Source organism: Schistocerca nitens, chromosome 12, assembly GCF_023898315.1.
Source record: "Schistocerca nitens isolate TAMUIC-IGC-003100 chromosome 12, iqSchNite1.1, whole genome shotgun sequence".
NCBI lineage: Eukaryota > Metazoa > Arthropoda > Insecta > Orthoptera > Acrididae > Schistocerca > Schistocerca nitens.
In genome coordinates, this window is record NC_064625.1 from 108,379,058 (window position 1) to 108,396,369 (window position 17,312).

General features: G+C 45.5%; 2 pseudogenes; both read right to left on the reverse strand.

The window, feature by feature from the left end:
• Positions 1 to 14,984: 14,984 nt before the first annotated feature.
• LOC126215505 (5S ribosomal RNA) lies at positions 14,985 to 15,102 on the reverse strand (annotated as a pseudogene).
• Positions 15,103 to 15,487: 385 nt separating this feature from the next.
• On the reverse strand, positions 15,488 to 15,605 carry LOC126215511 (5S ribosomal RNA; annotated as a pseudogene).
• Positions 15,606 to 17,312: the final 1,707 nt, after the last annotated feature.

Consider the following 17,312-nt stretch of genomic DNA (forward strand, 5'->3'; position numbering starts at 1 on the left):
TTTCATTTGACTTAGAGCATGCGGTACACGTACACCGATAAAGAACATTCCCTACTGCATGCAAATGTCGCGCTGACAGAAATAACTGCATCTCTAAAAGTATTTAGTTTTTTCCGAAATAAAATTATTGTACTTTTCCACTTTAAATAACTTAACGGTTTTTTTTAAGTAATCTACTCAAAATGACAATTTTAAATATACCGCGTAATAGCGGCCAATTGTAACGAATGTTGCTTCGCAGCAACTGAAAAATGCTAAATAACTTTTTTAAATGACACAATGCACTCACTTTATATATATATATGCCGGCCGCGGTGGTCTCGCGGTTCTAGGCGCGCAGTCCGGAACCGTGCGACTACTACGGTCGCAGGTTCGAATCCTGCCTCGGGCATGGATGTGTGTGCTGTCCTTAGGTTAGTTAGGTTTAAGTAGTTCTAAGTTCTAGGGGACTGATGACCACAGCAGTTGAGTCCCATAGTGCTCAGAGCCATTTGAACCATATATATATATATATATATATATACAGGGTGTTTCAAAAATGACCGGTATATTTGAAACGGCAATAAAAACTAAACCAGCAGCGATAGAAATACACCGTTTGTTGCAATATGCTTGGGACATCAGTACATTTTCAGGCGGACAAACTTTCGAAATTACAGTAGTTACAATTTTCAACAACAGATGGCGCTGCAAGTGATGTGAAAGATATAGAAGACAACGCAGTCTGTGGGTGCGCCATTCTGTACGTCGTCTTTCTGCTGTAAGCGTGTGCTGTTCACAACGTCCAAGTGTGCTGTAGACAACATGGTTTATTCCTTAGAACAGAGGATTTTTCTGGTGTTGGAATTCCACCGCCTAGAACACAGTGTTGTTGCAACAAGACGAAGTTTTCAACGGAGGTTTAATGTAACCAAAGGACCGAAAAGCGATACAATAAAGGATCTGTTTGCAAAATTTCAACGGACTGGGAACGTGACGGATGAACGTGCTGGAAAGGTAGGGCGACCGCGTACGGCAACCACAGAGGGCAACGCGCAGCTAGTGCAGCAGGTGATCCAACAGCGGCCTCGGGTTTCAGTTCGCCGTGTTGCAGCTGTGGTCCAAATGACGCCAACGTCCACGTATCGTCTCATGCGCCAGAGTTTACACCTCTATCCATACAAAATTCCAACGAGGCAACCCCTCAGCGCCGCTACCATTGCTGCACGAGCGACATTCGCTAACGATATAGTGCACAGGATTGATGACGGCGATATGCATGTGGGCAGCATTTGGTTTACTGACGAAGCTTATTTTTACCTGGACGGCTTCGTCAATAAACAGAACTGGCGCATATGGGGAACCGAAAAGCCCCATGTTGCGTCCCATCGTCCCTGCATCCTCAAAAAGTACTGGTCTGGGCCGCCATGTCTTCCAAAGGAATCATTGGCCCATTTTTCAGATCCGAAACGATTACTGCATCACGCTATCTGGACATTCTTCGTGAATTTGTGGCGGTACAAACTGCCTTAGACGACACTGCGAACACCTCGTGGTTTATGCAAGATGGTGCCCGGCCACATCGCACGGCCGACGTCTTTAATTTCCTGAATGAATATTTCGATGATCGTGTGATTGCTTTGGGCTATCCGAAACATACAGGAGGCGGCGTGGATTGGCCTCCCTATTCGCCAGACATGAACCCCTGTGACTTCTCTCTATGGGGACACTTGAAAGACCAGGTGTACCGCCAGAATCCAGAAACAATGGAACAGCTGAAGCAGAAACATCTCATCTGCATGTGAAGCCATTCCGCCAGACACGTTGTCAAAGGTTTCGGGTAATTTCATTCAGAGACTACGCCATATTATTGCTACGCATGGTGGATATGTGGAAAATATCGTACTATAGAGTTTCCCAGACCGCAGCGCCATCTGTTGTTGACAATTGTAACTACTGTAATTTCGAAAGTTTGTCTGCCTGAAAATGTACTGTTGTCCCAAGCATATTGCAACAAACGGTGTATTTCTATCGCTGCTCGTTTAGTTTGTATTGCCGTTTCAAATATACCGGTCATTTTTTAAACACCCTGTATATCCACCAAGCGCAGGATACACACTAATTAATCTCTAAGCAAGAAAAAAAAAACAACGAATGCTATCGCTACAATACAATACAACAGCGATCGTACCTTAGCAGACTACCACCAGAAGAAAAATTGATTCTCATTTTTCAGTTTATATATAAGAACAAAGATCATAATGACTGCATCTATACGTTATACACTACGATTTCATATAATGTCTTTTTTACATTACTATCGATTCAATATTTCCTTGAAATTAATTTGATACATTTGTCCGTTTAATATTCACTTAATACTACTCACAGTCTCTTTTTTTAGTCATTTCGTATGTATCGTCCTTAATATTTGAAAAGGGACACTAAAAATACCAACAACGCTGAGAACTTACGCACCAACATATTACATGGGAAATAATGACGACTTGTCCAGTCCTTACAGAATGTTCAAGAAACAAGAGACGAATCTCCAAAAAATGTAGAAACACGAACGAAAGTAATGAGCCACAAGTAATCATGTAATGCTAGCAGACAGACAGCGGTAGCGCTACAAACATTACCGCTCTATTACAGATGGACTTCTCGTCGTGCAAATCGAGTATTTGCATCTTTAATCACGTGCGGATTTGCTACGAGCGTTCTATCGCAAATGTCTTGACACAAGCTGAACGTGACAGCGAGCGGCTTCGTCTCCCTCTACGAGTTTTACCCTCCACACTGCCCTCCAATACTAAACTGGTGATCCCTTGATGCCTCAGAACATGCCCTACCAACCTGTCCCTTCTTCTCGTCCAGTTGTGCCACAAACTCCTCCCCAAAGGTAGCGTGAAAGAGGCACCGACTCCCACACTACACCCAGTCGCGAAGTGAAGGTCACCGGGAACTGGTAAATACGGAAGCGTCCGATCTAACCCGTCGGCTTTGACCCATGACGTCACAAATATAGCGGAAACGACAATTCCAATATGGCGGATATAGAAACGTTGCATACGTATCACGAAGACGAAAACACATAGAAAAACAACACACACAAAGGTTTCACAAGAATAATCTGCTAACATTGATAGCAAACAAAGATAATAATAAACAAGTGGTACTCAAGGCCAGGCAGGGGGGGGGGCTGCGACCCCCCCCTGACCCCCCCCCCCCCCCCCCCGCCAGAAAAAAACTCCCAACCTAACCTCGTATTCAGGGCTACGCTACAGATCAATGTGTAGGTCAATCAAAAGATAAAAAAAAGAAACAAATAAAAAAAAAACAATATTGATTCATTAGACATAACGAGTAGCGACAAAACATATAGACGATAAAGATTGAACAATCTAATGGCAAACTGATAAAAGCCTCATAGACGACGTTAAAACAAAAAGTACAGTAAAAAGGTAAACTATATATTACAGGCCCTAAAACTCCTACTAAGGTAACGTCAACGAGGCAACATCTACAAACACGCCACACTCACAAACCAAACTCCGCGCCGTAATGACGTCACACACCACAACACCCTTACGTCACGGGTCAAAGCCGACGCGTGAGATCGGATGTTTCTGTTGCCCCGGGAACTGTAACGAACTAAGACTGCAGCAAGCGTCTCTCAGTAGTTTTATTTCAGCGGACGCCACACAGAAGAGTGATTCCTCCTCATCATCATTATGATCATTTAAGACTGATTATGCCTTTCCGCGTTCAGTCTGGAGCATAGTGGTTCATGGCGTGGGTTACTGTTGTCATGTCCTAGTTCATGAACCACGGATGAGTGGCCAAGTAAGTGGTCCAGACAGTCGTGATACCAGTTACTTTGGAATAAGGCTGGGCATCTCGGACATATTCTGAGTCGTGGTCACCTTTGTGCTCAGACGGCAAAGACTACCAAATCCACCGGTTAGTCCCTCAACCGTTAGGGGTAAAACTCATTGGGACCCGGGGCAAGTAAGGCTAGCAACCTGCTTCCCTGGTACTTTAAATACGATGCTGGCAACAATCAGAGCGTGAACACTGGACTCGCATTCGGGAGGACGACGGTTCGATCCCGCGTCCGGCCATCCTGATTTAGGTTTTCCGTGATTTCCCTAAATCACTACAGGCAAATGCCGGGATGGTTCCTTTGAAAGGGCACGGCCGACTTCCTTCCCCATCCTTCCCGAATCCGACGAGACCGATGACCTCGCTGTCTGGTCTCCTTCCCCAAACAACCCAACCCAACCTCAGAGCGTGATTCCTCCTACAGAAAAAAGTTTGTGTAGCCAGCCCAACTGGGATGAAATGATAATTACATTAAGACCCTAAGCTGCCGACAGGCGTTGATATACATCAACGGGGACACTTGAAAATGTGTGCCCCAAACCCTGGATCTCCTGCTTACATGGCAGACGCTCTAGCCATCTTCTTTTTTTGTACATTTTGTTCGTAGTGTTTGGTCGTTTCGGACGTCACTTGACATCCGCTTAAGTTCGTTTGTTGATCCTTCTACTCAGTTTTTTACTACAGAGACCCACCAGCTCTCTGACCAAACACGCTGAGCTACCGTGCCGGCATCCATCTGAGCCACCGAGTTCACAGACGATAGCGCAGGGATTTATCAACTGCAGGCTCTCCGTGAGACCCACATTCCCAACTTAATGTCCACCCACATGCATGCGTAGTGCCCCTGCCCATTAGACTCAATACTCGCGGCACACAGTCTTACCGAGTCCCGTAAGAGTTCGGGCAATGCGTGTGCGTCCAGCACAGAAGAAGAACATCAATGGCCGGTTATCCTTAACTATATGAAGATTGTTCTTTCGGAAATGTCCGAAGGAAAAGATACCATCTTCATATAACCTAACTGGGGGTTGGAACGCAGACAGTTGCAGTGGCTTTCTGCCGAGCGTCAGTTCGACCCGCCCAACGGTCAGGTTGGTGGTCCTGCGGTGGTTCCAATTGACTGCCCCTGAGAGTTCTGCGGATTTACTCAATCATCTATATCTTATATGTCAAATGTCTGATAATCATGAAAATTGCTCCACCCTCGCAGTCTGATTGTCCTGTACCTAGGCACGTTATCGGTGGTTTCAATTAGCTGGCTAATATTATATCCAATGTACATTCTAAGACAGAAAAAAAGAGCGACGCAGCATGAAGAAATTATCACAGGTCTGCGACATAAAAATTGTTGCACATTTATTAAGTGATTTTATAGTGTTTTCAACGCTGGTACAGTTATTTCACAAACTGCTTGTCTAAGCTTTTTCTATATTTCACTCTAGTGAGTTTGAATTTTGGTTTTTGGGATCTCCATACACTGTTATTTTCATACTAGATATACGTAAAAAAAAGAGTAATTAGGAGAAACCATCAGTATTTTCATGTCAGTGCCAGTGTGTCGCGCTGCCCCTTCCCCCACCATCACCAAGCAGTGAGCTTCTGCTGTTGTCCCTCAGTTCACACTACCTCTTCACACTGTGCTGTTCACGTGTTGTTGTTACTGGTGCTCTGAAGTAGTGACTGTTTTCTTGTGTTGTGAAGTTGTTTTATGGACAGTGGCTTCCGGAGGATGTATAAAGTCACAAGATTGCTTCTGCTACCTTTGTGGTAACTATACGGTAAAAAAAAGGCAACAAAGAAACATTTCAGATTCTGTTGAAAAAGTATATTTCGCCTATTTTGGTATAAAGTTAGGCGATCAAGATAAGCCTTGGGCCCCTCACAAAGTTTGTTCTGTGTGTATTGAAGGCCTGGTTGGTTCAAATGGCTCTGAGCACTATGGGACTTAACATCTATGGTCATCAGTCCCCTAGAACTTAGAACTACTTAAACCTAACTAACCTAAGGACATCACACACATCCATGCCCGAGGCAGGATTCGAACCTGCGACCGTAGCAGTCGCGCGGCTCCGGACTATTGAAGGCCTGAAGCAATGGTTTCAACGTAAAAAACAGTCCTTACCTTTTGGAATAATAGTGGTTTGGAGGGAGCCCAAAAATCATAGTGATGACTTATTTTTGTTCTTGCAACGTACGAGGTTTCAATTTGAAAAACAAGAACGATATTTCTTACCCTAACATTCAATCAGCCATTCTCCCTGTTCCTCACGGACCTGAAGTACCAATATCTTCTCCTCCAGATTCTTTGGATGATACAGAAGATCACGAACCATTGGCTCAGCAAGGTGATAGTGAAAACGACAGAGGTTTGCTAAGATCCTGGCACAACCGATCCCATTCCATTCTGACAATCTGAATTGAACGATTTAGAGACCTAGGCCTTTCTAAGGAATCGGCAGAGGTTTCAGGATCTAGATTGAAAGAAACACATGTTGGCTCTGGGTACATCCTTTTCTAGGTATCCATCGAGGGCAAAAGAGTTCACATCCTTTTCCTCTCAAGGTTACCTGGTGTTTGGCAGTGATGTTCCTGGACTTATGCCCGCAGCTCGTGGTCGTGCGGTAGCGTTCTCGCTTCCCACGCCCGGGTTCCCGGGTTCGATTCCCGGCGGGGTCAGGGATTTTCTCTGCCTCGTGATGGCTGGGTGTTGTGTGATGTCCTTAGGTTAGTTAGGTTTAAGTAGTTCTAAGTTCTAGGGGACTGATGACCATAGATGTTGAGTCCCATAGTGCTCAGAGCCATTTGAACCATTTGAACCTGGACTTATGGCACCTTTGAAAATAGAATATGCTCCTGATGAGTGGAGACTTTTTATTTATCCTTCAAAAAGAAGCAATACTTCTACACAATGGCAGTAAGTATGATTCTACACCAGTTGGACACTCGGTTCGCTTAAAAGAACGTTACGAAAACCTTCAAATGGTTTTAAGCAGACTCTGCTATTCAGACCACAAATGGACACTATGTGGTGATTTAAAAGTGATTTCAGTGCTGTTTGGTCAACAAGTGGCTATACGAAGTTCCCTTGCTTTCTCTGTGAGTGGGACAGTAAAGGCAGAAAACTTGGCCCTTGAGAAAAACCTTACAGGTACGGGTTAAAAATGTTGAGAGTAAAAGCCTTGTAGACCCCAAAAAGGTGTTACTTCCACAACTTCACATTAAGTTGGGGTTGATGAAACAATTTATTAAAGCATTGCCAAAAGAAGGGGAGTGTTTCAGATATCTTTGTGGTCAGTTTCCTGGTTTATCTGAAGCAAAGCTAAAGGAAGGATTCTTCGTCGGACCAGACATTAGGAAACTAATGACAGATCGCAACTTTGTGGACAAAATGGAAACAAAAGAAAAGGCAGCACGGACGTCTTTTAAATTAGTTACCGGTTTCCTAGGAAACAAAAGAGATCCAAACTACAAGACAATCGTCGCAGACATGCTCGACACCTGTAAGAAGCTGGGCTGTAACAGGAGCATTAAAGTTCATTTTCTCCACTCACATCTTGACTACTTCCCTGCAAACCTTGGTGAGGTAACCGAAGAGCAGGGCGAAAGATTCCACCAAGACATCAAAGAAATGGAAAGATTATATCAAGGGAGATGGATGGCTCTGAGCACTATGGGACTTAACATCTTAGGTCATCAGTCCCCTAGAACTCAGAACTACTTAAACCTAACTAACCTAAGGACATCACACACATCCATGCCCGAGGCAGGATTCGAACCTGCGACCGTAGCAGCCCCGCGGTTCCGGACTGCAGCGCTAGAACCGCACGGCCACCGCGGCCGGCTATATCAAGGGAGATGGAACATCAACACGTTAGCGGACTTCTGCTGGATGATAAAAAGAGATGATCGTCAACGTGCCCACAGCCGGAAAAGCAATAAAAGAAGCTTTGACAGAAAGCGAAAGCGTTATTATGAGCTTAAAGAGGATTGGAAGTGTACTGGAAATGTAGTTTAGAACGTGATTTATAAAATAAAATTTTATAACGTTGGAAAAAATGTGATAAATTGCTTAAATTTTGATGTAACTCTTCAGGCTTTCCCGGCAATCTAATGACATCTTGGGTTGTCGGGTGTTCTGCCGGATATCAGCGTCGTACTTGCACGATATTTCGGTCACGTAGCTCGTAACCTTCATCAGGTGCGACCTGAGACTGCTCCTCGAGTGGACCTGGTCCAGTATTTATGCCTATGGCCTTCCCCCTCCACCAACGGCTGCAGGTGCTTCCTCTGTGGTCCGCGCCCATTCCCTGCGACCTGCTGGAGCGTTGCTGCTCCGTTTTCCGTCCGCTGCGGTTCTAGGTGTTCCCTCTGCGGTCCGCGCCCACCAACCCCGCTCCTGGGGGTTTCATCTACGGTCTGGGGTACCAAGCGTTCCCCCTGCGGTCCGCGCCCGCTCACCACGACCTGTTGGAGCGTTGACGCTCCGTTTTTCGTCCACTGCGGCTCTGGATGTTCCCTCTGCGGTCCGCGCCCACCAGTCCCACTTCTGGGTGTTCCATCTTCGGTCTGGTGCTCCTGGCAGTCCGTCAGGGGCTCGTTTTCCATCTCCATGTCTCTGGTTTTTCTGTTTGTGCAGTGTTGCAGCTGGCCCCGTTGCTCCTGCTAAGCAGAGCCTGGGATCCGGCTCTGGAATTGTTAAAGGAGCAATGGGGCCAGCTGCAACACTGCACAAACAGAAGAACCAGAGACATGGAGATGGAAAACGAGCCCCTGACGGACTGCCAGGAGCACCAGACCGAAGATGGAACACCCAGAAGTGGGACTGGTGGGCGCGGACCGCAGAGGGATCATCCAGAGCCGCAGTGGACGAAAAACGGAGCGGCAACGCTCCAACAGGTGGCAGGGAATGGGCGCGGACCACAGAGGAAGCACCTGCAGCCGTTGGTGGAGGGGGAAGGCCATAGGCATAAATACTGGACCAGGTCCACTCGAGGAGCAGTCTCAGGTCGCACCTGATGAAGGTTACGAGCTACGCGACCGAAATATCGTGCAAGTACAACGCTGATATCCGGCAGAACACCCGACAACCCAAGATGTGCTTAAATTTTGTTATTGTACCCAAAAATACTCCCTGTTTTGTGAGAAAACCTGACGTGATAGCAAAAAATGGATTGCAATTTTGAAATCAACGCTGAAAAGTACATAAAAGTCAGTTATCAAATTTCAAACAAGTATCAAAAGAGTTTTTTTGCACACCCGTGTTATCGAAATGGGACGGAAATCGGTTGGTACGATGTAATATACAGACAAACTAATGATCACAATTTCTGAAAAAATTGATAATTTATTCAAGAGAAAGAGCTTTAAAAACTGAGAAAGTCAGTAATTCGTTATCTACCTCTGCACCTTATGCAAGCAGTTATTCGGTTTGACATTGATTGAGAGAATTGTCGGATGTCATCCTCAGGGATACCGTGTCAGCTTCTGTCCAATTGGCGCGGAAGATCACGAAAGCCAGAGCTGGTTGGAGGGTCTTGCCCATAATGCTCCTAACTTTCCCAGTTGGGAAGAGATCCGGCGACCTTGTAGTAGAAACCAGGAATGGTGGTCTGTGTTTTTTTTTTTTTTTTTTTTTTTCTCTCCACAGCAGTACCTCTTTGGTTGTCATCAGCGGCACCCTTGCAGCAGTGTAGTTAATCGACGATACTCCACGCCCCGTTTTGTTGGCTTCATAGGAAGATAATGACCACCGTTACGCGGCGGGAGTTTCTACTGCTTGTCTTCGTGTCTGCCAAACCCTACGTTCACCAGTATGGTCGCCGGATCTCTCTCCAATTGGGAACGTTTGGAGTGATATGGACGGATCCTTCAATTGTCTCCGGATTTTGACGATCTAACTCGCCAATTGGACGGAATTTGGTACGATATCCCTGGGGAAGACATCAAACAACTGTATAAATCAACGCAACGCCGAATAACTAAAAGCCAGAGGGGGACCAACGCCTTATTGACTTGCTCAATTAATGAATATCTTTCTGTTCACTATATCATCCATTTTTTTCTGAAACTGCAATCATTTGTTTGTCTGTACATGTCAATTACACCTACCGATTTTCGTCCCCTTCATGGTGCGTCTTTTTTTTTTCTCAGAGTTTATAAATAAGCTGATTAAATTCGGCACGTTTTTCATGAACTGATTTACTAAGCCATTTCTCCTACAACTGAATTCGTAATTATACAGGGTGGTCCATTGATCGTAACCACGCCAAATATCTCACGAAATAAGCAGCAAACGAAAAAACTACAAAGAACGAAACTCGTCTCGCTTGAAGGGGGAAACCAGATGGCGCTATGGTTGTCCCTCTAGATTGCGCTGCCATAGGTCAAACGGATATGAACTGCGTTTTTCTAAATAGGAACCCCCATTTTTATTACATATTCGTGTAGTACGTCAAGAAATATGAATTTTTTAGTTGGACCACTTATTTCACTTTGTCATAGATGGCGCTGCAATAGTCACAAACGTATAAGTACGTGGTATCACGTAACATTCCGCCAGTGCGGACGGTATTTGCTTCGTGATACATTACCCGTGTTAAAATGGACCGTTTACCAATTGCGCAAAAGGTCGATATCGTGTTGGTGTATGGCTATTGTGATCAAATTGCCCAACGGGCGTATGCTATGTATGCTGCTTGGTATCCTGGACGACATCATCCAAGATTCCGGACCGTTCGCCGGATAGTTAGGTTATTTAAGGAAACAGGAAGTGTTCGGCCACATGTGAAACGTCAACCACGACCTGCAACAAATGATGATGCCCAAGTAGGTGTTTAAGCTGCTGTCGCGGTGGCTAATCCGCACATCAGTAGCAGACAAATTGCGCGAGAATCGGGAATCTCAAAAACGTCGAGACTGCTACTTCAACATCGATTGCACCCGTACCATATTTCTATGCGGGACGGTGACAGATTTCTTCCACGCGTCATTCACCAGCAAATTCACGATGGCTGCGACAAGTGGAACATCAGCGACATTGGAGGAAGGACAATTGGCCCGCATTTTATCGATGGCAATCTAAATGGTGCAATGTATTCTGACTTCCTACGTAATGTTCTACCGATGTTTCTACAAGATGTTTCACAGCATGACAGAATGGCGATGTACTTCCAACATGATGGAAGTCCGGCACATAGCTCGCGTGCTGTTGAAGCGGTATTGAATAGCATATTTCATGACAGATGGATTGGTAGTCGAAGCACCATACCGTGGCCCGCACGTTCACCGGATCTGACGTCCCCGGATTTCTTTCTGTGGGGAAAGTTGAAGGATATTTGCTATCGTGATCCACCGACAACGCCTGACAACAGGCGTCAGCGCATTGTCAATGCATGTGCGAACATTACGGAAGGCGAACTACTCGCTGTTGAGAGGAATGTCGTTACACGTATTGCCAAATGCATTGAGGTTGATGGACATCATTTGGAGCATTTATTGCATTGTGGTATTTACAGGTAATCACGCAGTAACAGCATGCGTTCTCAGAAATGATAAGTTCACAAAGGTACATGTATCACATTGGAACAACCGAAATAAAATGCTCAGACGTACCTACGTTCCGTATTTTAATTTAAAAAACTTAGCTGTTACCAACTGTTCGTCTAAAATTGTGAGCCATATGTTTGTAACTATTACTGCGCCATCTGTCACAAAGCGAAGAAAGTAGTCCAACTAAAACATTCATATTTCTTTACATACTACACGAATATATAAAAATAGGGGTTCCTATCAAAAAAAAGGCAGTTGATATCCGTTTGACCTATGGCAGCGCCATCTAGCGGGCCAACCATAGCGCCATCTGCTTTCCCCCTTCAAGCTAGACAAGTTTCGTTCTTTGTAGTTTTTTACTTTGACGCCTATTTCGTGAGATATTTGGCCCGGTCACGATCAGTGGACTATCCTGTATCAGCAGTCCGAATTTGTGATTGGAATTGCGGTTATAATTTTTTAAGAGATTTGGGCAAGCCAACTTCTGAGACTACCACCTGCTCTACATGTCTCCCGAGAGTCTCTAGATTACAAGTTACTTTAATTAATACAGCGTTTGTGCTATGATGCTTACGAAAGCTGTGTGCTTAGTTTGTTCTCTGTTCTGCAGGCTGGTGCTAAAACTGGAAAGCCTTTCCTGAGGAGGACATCGGGTGTTGGAAACGTCGCAGCACAACGCCGAGTTGGTGCGGCCAGGATGGCACCGCCTCACCTGCAGACAACGGCATCGCAGCCAATTCGCCGGCTGGAACAACTCTGGACAGGAAGAAGCCCTCCAGCGTTTCGGCGATGAACTCCAGACCGTGCGTCCGCCACTATGCGACACTTTCACGGTGCAATGTGCGTAATGAGACTGTGGACCCTGTAGATGGGACTAGTTTCTTATAGGACGCTCAGTTCTGACGAGTCCTTGTCCAACAGCGGCCATGGTGAAAGCCTAAGACGACGGAACTCTAAGTGCCTATCTACACGCTCCTTATGCCGTGCGCTACAGAAGGACGCGACAGTATCTGTTTATTTAAACGTACAGCAGTATTAAACACAGAGCTGTCATGGCATCACGTCTGGAAAGAGAGTTTGCAGTTCTCCATTTGTTTGGAACTGTTGCGGTATAGACCGTGGCAGTGGGCAACACGGAAAGAAGAAAGCTGTGCTACTGTGAAAAGTACTGAATCATGGCAGGATAGGGGAATCGGGAAAACTCGTTCGAAAATATTCTCAGAGGACGAATCTTCGCCTGAAATCTATTTGAGAATGAGCGACTGTAATTACCGATTCGTAGTAAACAGTAGAGTCGCTCTCCAGATTCCTCGAGGCCGAGTCGAGAAAACGAAGTTCATGTATGTTATGGGTAAAAACCCGTTCACTGTCAGTATTGATGTTTCTTAGGTTTTCATTTCCGATACCTATTCCAGAGCGAAAGCTCCATCATCGGGTTTTCCACGATCCACTAGAGATTTTTCCGTCATGTCGTGGTTAAGCAGTTACAGCTGCATAATCTATTTTGTGAGAATCTGCTTCACTACTTGGATGAAATACGGCACGAGCTACCAACGAAGCAGGTTCATGCTACAGACTATGCAGGTGCGACTGATCCACATCATCATGACGGAAATCGCGAGTAGACCCTGGAAACGCTCATGATGGAGTTTACACTGCGAAATACGCTGGAGAATTAAAAATTCGGAAAACCGAAATACAGGCAGCAACTAGACTTTTATTCACAAAATATAAATCTATCGTTGTGTCAGAGTAGAACGTGAAGTAATTATGGATACTTACTAAAAAAAACCGGGAGGCTGTCAGCATATTATTTCCAACACAACTTCCCTTTAAAGTTCCAATGGCACGTCTTTACTAGCATGTTTTAAAGCACTGCGTATTTCATTTACTGCGGCAATAGGTTTGCTCTGCACTCAGCAAGGCACCTTACGCAGTGTGGCGGTGGGTGCTTTGCGCTCCACCAACAGTTTTCTGCTTTTCCTGCTCTGACCGCGAATGACACGCGGGTAGAACGAATGTTCATAAGACTCCATGTAGGCTCGAATCACGTATGAGAGACCAATACCCTCTTTCCTAAGAATTTACACTCTCAGAATCTCGTGAATTTCTCAGTGATACGCAACGCCTCTCTTGTAGCATCTGCGAAAACAACTGGATGAACATTTCCGCGACGCTTTCGCACTCACTGAATGATCCCGTGAGCAATCAGATTGCTATTTTCTCGATCAGTTGTATTTTCTGTAGCGAACCCACTGAGGAAAAGATAGGCAACTATCGGTGGAATGACGGTTTTGAAAGCTATCTCCCTAGTGGGTGGAACACATTTTGCGAGATTTCTCTCAAAGAATCTCAGTCTGGCATCTGCCTTTCCTGCGATTGTAACTATAAGGTTTGTATCAGTCATTGCACACACGTACACATTTTAATTATTGACTATATTGGTTTCAAGTTCTAAGTCATTATCAACATCCGTATAAAATAATGAACAGTGGAGAGAAACACAAATGTAAACATTGCATTAAGAAAGTAACTGTACAGGTATGTACATGGGACAAATTGAAACTGGTAACCGAATTAATGAAACCTTCTTTGGCGTCAGGTGGTTAAAATCACACAAACTTTCGACCGGGCTCTCCTCGGCCACTGTCAAGTGGTGTTTTCAGACATATTTATTTCTATAGCTTCTTTTATGACGCTATTCCAAAACCCACTCGTCCTCATAATGACAGGTGGTTCTTCGAAATTAATCGGGTATCGATTTTCCGAATTGTATCCTGCCATGGCTGATTTTTCAGGACAGCGTACGTGTAAGCACCTCTCTTGTTCCTTCCGGCTTCACGGTGCGTACTGTTTGGTCGACGTAGCAGCAGCGACGTCATGGTATCTTCTAGCAGTCAGGAAGCCTGGAGTGTAAATCGTCCTCCACCGGCCCCGTGAGCCGTACTACTTTTGATGGGGGCCTCAACACTAACGAAACGTTGTGTCTTTTCAGAAGCCGAGTAATCTTTCCCGACACTGCTCCACAGAAACGCAGGTTTCTTCTTCTCCTCTTCCGTGGTGTTTCCCCAGCGTGTCTCGCCAGAAATTGTGTGTATAACCTGGCGGTGATTGCGGTCGTTTTCCCACAAGACTTTTCGGAGGTAGCTTAGTTCTAGTGACAGGTTTTCAGCGACTGATGTGGCTTTACCACGGTGAACGAGGGTTATCGGAACGCCAGATCCCCAAGAGGATTTTAGTAATGGGTATCGCCGCGAGACGATGCATTCGTACATCGGTAGCGTAATGTGTCTTGGACGACGTCTGGATCAGACTAAGGTAGAAGCGAACATCTTGACGACTCGTACTAGAGCAGCAGCAGCAGCACTCAGCTCTCCGTCCTCAGGCCAAAAGTGGCCCATCGGGATAATCCGACCGCCGTGTCATCCTCAACTGAGGGTGCAGATAGGAAGGGCGTGTGGTCAGCACACCGGTCTCCCGATGGTTGTGGTGGTTTTCTTTGACCGGAGCCGCAACTATTCGGTCGAGTAGCTCCTCAATTGGCATCACGAGGCTGAGTGCACCCCGAAAAACGGCAAGAGCGCATGGCGAACCGGGTGGTCACCCATCCAAGTGCCGGCCACGCCCGACAGCGCTTAACTTCGGTGATCTGACGGGAACCGGTGTATCCACTGCGGAAAGGCCATTGCCGTACCAGAGGACTGAGTTACCTTTTTTCTTTAATGTAATTTGAGTTAACCACAAAGGGGCGTTCTGGCAGTGGAAAAGAAGGCACTTCAGCCGAAGATTTAACACATTTAAGCGATGTCTTAAAATATTTAAAAAAAAGATGAAACCAAATTTTTTTTTAAAACAGACTTTGGTGGATGAAAAATCACTCCGGCTTCAGGCCACGAGTGGCATACCGGAACCATCCGACCGCCCTGTCATCCTGAGTGGAGGATGCGGATAGGAGGGGCGTGGGGCCATCTCACCGCTCTCCCGGTCGTTACGATGCTATTCTCGACCGAAGCCGCTACTATTCGGTCGAGTTGCTCCTCAATTGGCATCACGAGGCTGAGTGCACCCCGAAAAACGGCAAGAGCGCATGGCGAACCGGGTGGTCACCCATCCAAGTGCCGGCCACGCCCGACAGCGCTTAACTTCGGTGATCTGACGGGAACCGGTGTATCCACTACGGTAAGGCCGTTGCCCTTTGGTGGATAACTATTACGAATTTTAAAGCTTTTTGGATGATTTTATATTAGAACTAGTATATAATTACCCAAGGCAATGTTAACACGCTGCCGTCTGGCGACACCACAGTGGTGTCGTGAGCAAAGTATCGCGCAGTGGCCGGCCACAGCAGTTTAATATCTTTTACATTCCATTGGTGTTTTGTTGAGGTAACAATAAGTTACACACGTCAACAAGTTTTTTTGCTTTTATAAGTAGTTGTGCCCTTTCATCATGGCAGACGAAAGAGACGGTACGATTATTTACGATCAATGCGCGGAGCAAAACTTTGAGGTTGCCACTACATCGCGTACGTCTCATCATGATCCGGTTGACAGACTTTCCGGTCACATAAAGCAACACCAACTAACAGGTCTACGTATGTTACAAAAACAAAAAAAAGAACAATAAACTTAATGTGCAATCTTGTCGAGTTGCGTTACATCTTGGAGACTGTTATGCTGCATATCACACGAAAGAGAAATATTAAGTACGTAAGACAAAAATGTTCAAATGTGTGTGAAATCCTATGGGACCTAACTGCTAAGGTCATCAGTCCCTAAGCTTACACACTACTTAACCTAAATTATCCTAAGGACAAACACACACACACACAAAGCCATGCCCAAGGGAGGACTCGAACCTCCGGGACCAGCCGCACAGTCCATGACTGCTGCGCCTTAGATCGCTCGGCTAATCCCGCGCGGCTACCAAAGACAATGGAAATAAACAAATATATGAAACAAACGAATTTTGTATTTATTTACGTAGTATATCTTCGAAATTTCATGAAAGTAGGAGAACAGGGTTGAGAACTTATGAGAACTAACGATGAGATTAGTAAAACGTAATAATTTATAATCTCTCGATTATGTCAAGAACGGCCGACGACAAGCCAAGTAATCCGAATTAGCACTGCCGGCCCCAAGATAATTAATTTGTGCGAGACGTGAGTACGGCAAAGTATTAACAGAGCTGTTGTATGATGAAGATGCTTGTGGTGCATCAAAATGATGATACGGAAGTGGAATGATGAGTAAGACTGTTGGACACTGTGGAACCGCTGCTAATGATTAAAATTCATTGAGAGGAAGGAGCAAACTGGAATGGTTGCGTAAGGTGTGGCGTTCTTACTGCGGCTAGAAACAAGGATAAATCTCGGGACGAATTTCGTGATTGGATAGTAGGAGTTTGTTGAAGTTCCGGTTTGAGAGGTTGGTTAAGGTATTAAGGGGGGGGGGGTGCATGGAAGGTGGGATATGGGATACGGATGCAATGCTGAGTGGTGGGTAGGGGACTGGGGGGAGTGGGGCCAGCCAGCGAAAGTCCTTACACAGCCACATACATGTCTGTCCGAGCTAACGCAATTTGATTTGCGAGTGTAATTTAAAGTTAGGTTGAGGTAAACTAATACAGCAGATGAGAGTGCTTTACATTACGGAAGAGCAGTCCAGAATTATCGAAAAACGCCTTAGAGAATTATAAAGTAATTAAATAGCGTTTTCACAGGAATGGCGAGTAATCGGATGACGTAGTTTCGGAGGTGGTCCTGTTGGGGTACATGTCAGAGACGTGCCCGGCGCCGATTGATGGAACCGACGCCACCGCACTGATCGGGCAGCATAGAGATGGTAAGCGAAGGAAGCGTCAGTGACGCCTTTTGATGCTGTAGACAAGCGAAAAAT